The following is a 5,230-nucleotide window of genomic DNA, read 5'->3' on the forward strand; positions in this document are numbered from 1 at the left end:
TCTTCTTCTTCTTCTTCTTCTTCTTCTTCTTCTTCTTCTTCTTCTTCCCAACAAGTATTTATTAAAGGCATATTATGTGCCAGACATTGCTAAGTTGGGAATATAGATACAAGAAGAAAGAAAGACAGTTCCTGCCCTCAGTGTGCTTACATTCTAATGGGAAAGGCAACATATAAAAAGGGAACTAAAAGGGGGGTTGGGATTAAAGTAACCTAGCAGTGGCATGGTAGAAAAAGTCTAGAAAGTCAGGAATGGAGTCTGGAAAGCAATGAAGACATTACTGGTTTTAGTATTTTTGTTAAATAGAAGTTCTATTAAACCCATCATGCACCTCTTCCTTTTTCCCTGGGCAGCTCCCAATTTTGGTGCTTTGGGCACTGTGGTATTTCATAATTCATAACCACCTATCATCACTGGAAGAATATTGATGCTAAAAGGTAAAATTTTATTTCCAGGATGAGTTTGTAATTATTTAGTCCTTTGCAGTTTCCTAAATGAAATGTAGCGTGCTTGCTTTCTTTTGGGCCCAGATATTTGTTCTGCTATGTCTATCCACTCACATATGCATTCTCTTAGTTCAGGTGCTCAACACTTCTTACCTTCTTTTCCATTTTCCCACTCCACCCCATCCTCTACACAGCTGTCAAAGTGATTTTTCAAAAATGTAGGTCTGATCATGTTATCTCCTTTAACCCTCTTCCTCAATAAATTGTAGTGGCTCTCTAGTACCTCGGAGTCCTTTGTTTGGCATTTAAAGTGCATTACAACTTGAAAGCCCTTCATACTTTTCCATTTTGCTTATATTTTATTCTCTTTTATGTACTCTCTGATCTATCCATACTGGCTTGCTTGCTATTCCTTGCATGTGAAATACACTCCATCTCTCATTTCTGGGCCTTTGCATGGATTATTTTCTGTTCCTGGAATGCTCTCCCTTAACTCCACCTCTTAAAATCCCTACCTTCCTTCAGGACTCAGCTTAAATGTCACTTTCTATAGGAAGCATTACAGACATCCCAGCACCTAGAAACTTTCTAAAGTTACTTTCAATTTAATCTGTATGAATTGTGTATGTGTATGTGTGTGTGTGTGTGTGTACATATGTATATATGTTGTCCCCCATTAGAATGTGTGTGCTTGAAGTCAGGGCCCTCCTTTTTTGCCTTTCTTTGTATCACTAGTGTTTAGCATGGTATCTGCCACTTAGTAAGTGATTAATAAATATTTATTGATTGATTTGTCCAAGACAAGCATATGCGTGTATACTGATGGACCGGTTAGTTGGTTGGTCCATTCTACTGCTTATCGTAGTCTGTAAAATAAACATTCTTCATCCACTTGGTTTTTTCTCTAATGATTGTTAAGCTAGAGGGCCTTTCAGCCAGAGGGTGGAGGGGGATCACAGAGACAGACATAGGGGCTTTTGAACCATATTTATAATCTCTGAAGAATCTTATCAAATCATCCATGCATTCCTGTTGAACTTACTCATGATTGATGTATTCAAAGGTATCTGGGATCTTATTGCATTTGTAAGAACTCCTACTCCTTTTGTCTTCCTGAGTTTAAATAAACTGTTTAACTAGACCAGGATGGAGCTGTTTTAAATGTGCCTAATATCTTAAGGTTTTTCTTGGAGAGGAAGGAGCTGACATATCTTCAGGGAATGTGGATCCACAGATGTTATCAGGTGAGTACTCACCTCTTAAGGAAGAAGAGACAGGTTTTTATTGGTGGCTCCATGCTGAGGGATTCACTGAGGTAGCTATTGTTGATCTAATACTAAAAATAATAATGATAGATAATGTTTAAATAATATTTTAAGTTTTACAAAGCCCTTTTCATACGTTATTCATTTGATCCTTGAAACAGCCCTGGGAGGTAGGTCCATTTTACAGTTAAGAAAATTGAAACAGATTTTAAGTGACTTGCCCAGAGTCATACAGCTAGTTATTTGAGGGAGGATTTGAATCCAAGTCATACTGACCCTCAAAGTATATCAATCTCTACTGTATCTTGTTTCTAAGATGTGATTGATGTCTTCCTGGATCACATATCCAAGATTTGTCAAACTGGATGAAAACTACACATGGTGATTCACATGAGTGGGCACACATTATATTGCCCAAAGGACACTAGGTCAAAGATTATGTAGTCTTGGGCAATAAACTGTAAATCCTAGGTGGTTTTTCTATCATTGTTACCTGTAGAAGGGAAGGGATTCAGAAGAGAAAGACAGATGTAAGAAGCAAATATCTGGTCAAGAAGATGGTGCCTGAGAATAGGACCTTAATTTCTGGACCACGTCTGAGAATACTGAATGAAAGGATCCTGGATAAGATGAACAACACCTAACAATAGTTAGTTAGAATGGATTTATCTATTCTTGAATCCATGAAAAAAAATGAATGAAAAAGCATCTATTAAATACTTACTATGTGCCAAGAACTAGTCTAATCTCTGGGGAAGCAAACAAAAAAGTTAGATGCATTCAGCTCCCAAGGACCTCAGCTTCTATTTGGGGGACACAGCACACATAGGCAAGTTTAGATGCAAGGCTGAGGGAAAGGTCTGGTGATCTGGAGGCTTTAGCAAGAGAAAATGGCACGTACCACGTGTCCTTAGAAAACATGGCAGATGATAAGATGCTAGGGTCTGCCACCTTATCAGGAAGATTATTGTTGATCCCTATTTGCTTACTGAAATGATATGAGTGGCATATCTGCCACACAGTATAGGGTAAAGGAAGGTAGACGGGACCAGACAAATGATTGATATAAAGAGGGAATGGGACCAGCTGTTCTAGGCTCCCTCCCTTGAGGGTCTAAGGGCCATGGAGTCTTTCCATCTGACTTGGCTAATGAAATCTATATACTTTGTCTTCCCCTATTAGAGTACTAGCTCCTTGAGATCAGACTCTTTCTTTTCTATTTGTAGCCTCAGCATAGTACTTTATACATAATAAGCACTTAACAAATGCTTTTTCATTCATTTATTCACTCATTTGCACATTTATGTGTTCATAGTAAGAGAGCACTTTCCTGCCCTTAAGGAATTCAAATCACCTGGCCTTCATAAGCTATATTCAAGTGTCCTGAAAGGATTGGAAGATATGATTTCTGATCCACTAATAGTAAACTTTGAAAGACTGTGGAGAATTGGAGAAGTATTGTGGGATTGGAGGTTGACAAAATGTTTTCATTATTTTCTAAACAGAGAAAAGAATGAAGCCTGAAAATTATAGGCCAATGAACTTGACCTCATTTCCTGGCAAAATTCTGGAACATAGAATTACTTTTGATGGCCTGTGAACATATAGAAAAGGAAATGTTAATCACAAAGAGCTAGCATAGTTTCATCAAAAAATAGTCATACCTTATGAATTGAATTTCCTTTTTCTAAAAAATTAGTGTTAATAGACTGGCAAAACATGGGAATCCTATAGATACAGTTTATTAGATTTTAGCTAAGTATTTTATAAAGTCTATTGCGCTATTCTTATCGAAAACATGGAGGTATGTGAGTAAGGTGATAGTACAATAAGGTGGCTTCAAAACTGGTTAAAAGGTGACTCAGAGAGAAGACATTAACAACTTGATGTCAGCTTGGAATGAAGTCCCTAGGAGAGTGAGTACTTCAATGATCTGTGCCTGGCTTTATACCTGTTTAGCATGTCTATCAATGACTTCGAGAAAGGTAAAGATGCTGTGCACATCAAATCTGCATACATAAGAAGTATAACTAACACACTGATGTCAGAACATCAAAAAGATCTTGACAGACTAGAATTAATTCTAATAAAATGAAATTGAATGAGGATAAATATAAAGTCTTAGATTTGGGTTAAAAAATCAATGTCTCTGTTAAAAACTCTGGGAGTCATGGCTAGATAAAAATCTGCCCAAGAAATGTGTTTTAATAGACTGCAAACTAGATATTAATGTTGGGATTTTATAGACAAAATAACTAAAGCACATGTGGATGTGAGGCTTTGGTATTGTCTACAAGCCTTGAGTACCTTTGGTTTCTTAGTCTGATTTTTTTTGGTCGTCTTTTCCTAAGAATATCATTGCATTAAAGTCACTGAATATTAAAGTATATACATTTTCATTTGGAGGACATTAGTGAGTTTGTCATAGATTTTCCTGAATTAATCCATGGTTTTGTCTTTGACAGTGTACCAAAAGAAGATACTCTCTCCCCCTTTTTTCCTCATATTTTATTGAAATGATATGAGTGGCATATCTGCCGCACAGTGTAGGGTAAAGGAAGCTAGACGGGACCAGACAAATGATTGATATAAAGAAGGAGTGGGGCCGGCTGTTCTAGGCTCCCTCCCTTGAGGGCCTAAGGGCCATGGAGTCTTTGGATGTTACACAGTCTATGCAAGTCCATAGTCTTTGGGGGCCCTGGGTCACAGGTTACATTCGCTTTAGAGTGTTTTAAATCCTCTCCACTTCAACTGCAAAGTTAGCTTGCTCATACACCACACTCTTTTCCTATTATCTGTTCTCTTCCTTTTCCTCTTCTTTTGGGGGCGGAGGAGTGAGAAGGCTGTACAGATGGTGGGAAACCCATTCCATTTTCTTCCGTTTTCCTAACAGTTCATTTCTCACTTATTACTGGAGGGAGATCCTTAATTTTACAGCCAGTGTAATTAATGTAAAACATTGTTGTTTGCCAGAGCAAAGATGGTTGTTACTTTGGAAATCACAATCAACGTAGCTCATTTTTAAAATGCCTGCTCATTAAAGATACCGTGCTAAAGCTGCCCAGCAGGGGCTGATTTATACTTTATTTTTTTTAATGAACAACGTTAGAAAAGGTCTCACATCTATATAATGTGTTAAAAAGTTTACAAAGTTTTCCTCACAACAACATTGTGAGCTAAATTATGCAAGTATTAATGTCCCCATTTTACAGGTGAGGAAAAAGGCTCAGAGACATCACATAAATAGCAAATGTCTGTGGGCAGAGTTAATCTCGACTCCTGACTTTGGATGTAACACACTTGTTTTTTTACACTCTGCCTCATTGCACCTCAGTTTCCTACAGGTATATCTGCAAAGAGAATATCTTTTTCTTCCTCCCTACCCCAAAGACACATTTAAACTTCATCCCTATCATCCAATGGTAGACCAAACCTACCTCATAGATGCAGTATTCTTTAAGTTCCCTGAATATTTATATTGACAATAACACTGCTATCACATAGTATTTTAAGCCTACA

The sequence above is a fragment of the Vombatus ursinus genome, unplaced genomic scaffold (genome assembly GCF_900497805.2).
Source record: "Vombatus ursinus unplaced genomic scaffold, bare-nosed wombat genome assembly UNPS02015089.1, whole genome shotgun sequence".
In the NCBI taxonomy this organism is placed as follows: Eukaryota; Metazoa; Chordata; class Mammalia; order Diprotodontia; family Vombatidae; genus Vombatus; species Vombatus ursinus.